This window comes from Sinohyriopsis cumingii, chromosome 3 (genome assembly GCF_028554795.1).
Source record: "Sinohyriopsis cumingii isolate HCF-2022 chromosome 3, ASM2855479v2, whole genome shotgun sequence".
NCBI lineage: Eukaryota > Metazoa > Mollusca > Bivalvia > Unionida > Unionidae > Sinohyriopsis > Sinohyriopsis cumingii.
The window spans coordinates 30,803,167-30,804,302 of record NC_142963.1 but is presented as its reverse complement, the minus strand read 5'-3'; positions in this window follow the sequence as shown (position 1 = coordinate 30,804,302).

Sequence of the window (1,136 nt, the reverse complement as noted above, 5' to 3'; positions counted from 1 at the left end):
TATTCTTGTAAGTACACTACGTACACAAAATTCAAACTTGTTCGATCAAAAGTCATTCAAAATTGACAACTCTCAAAATTCGACTAATTACAGAGGTGGCTCACACATTATTGGTATTATCATTGTCCATTAGTACAACTGGACTCTATTTGAAATAAGTACGGGCTGGCGTTTCGGGAAGTACAACAACATCCATGGCTGGCTTGCTGAGCACCTTTCCTCCTTTACCACGCTCGGACTTCGTACAAAAGTGGCAAGATGTGGAACGATTTCCACTTGCCACAAGACCAGGTGTCCTAATGTGACGTCAGAGCTGCCGACAAATGGCAGCTGGCGTTACATACTGCTTGGTTGACACCTGAGGCGATTCAATGCAACTGAAATACATGAGTGTGGGTTTGCATTATTCCTACTCATGACTTGGCCTTACATTTAGTTTGTTTGGGCACATCACTACTGTCCACAAACTAACGGCCCAGTCAAAAAGAACTCTATGAGTACATAAATGCCTGAGGGGTGTGGCACCATCCCTCCCCTCAGGAGTAATCAAAAATTGCACCGTGTGCAAACAAACCAGTGGTACATGCTCATTGCGAGCGAACACCACTTAAATTCAACTGAAAAAGAACAATTTTGTTTTAGGGGATGTTTTCCATCACGTCCGCGCTTTAACTATAAAGCTAACAGTGTTAGCCATTAGAACCCATTCCACGGAATAAAGACAAAGAAAATGGTGGTAGCAACAGCGTTACTGAATCATTTGATATGTATTTATTATTGGATAGTAGATGTTACGTTTGTCATGGAAAAGATAGAGAAAGAATTCAAGTTAGAAAAGTGTCTTGGCTGTTTTAATACTCTGAAGGAAGCAAAGGAGATAGTAAAAGGAATGATGGAAGAAGAGGAAAAGAGATTGAGAGGCTTGATTGACCCGCCTTATGTAAGAGTGGGAAGTTTAAAGGAAGCACTTGAAAATGTCATCGAAGTCAGGCGCTTCTTAGAAAAGATATTGAATTGGACGGAGTGGCGATACGTAAAATGGGGGTTGGACCAGCTGACAAAAACGGAAGAAGTAATGAGGAAAGTGATGACGGAAAAGGTAAAGAACATCAAAGAAAAGTGGACTAAGGAAAGAA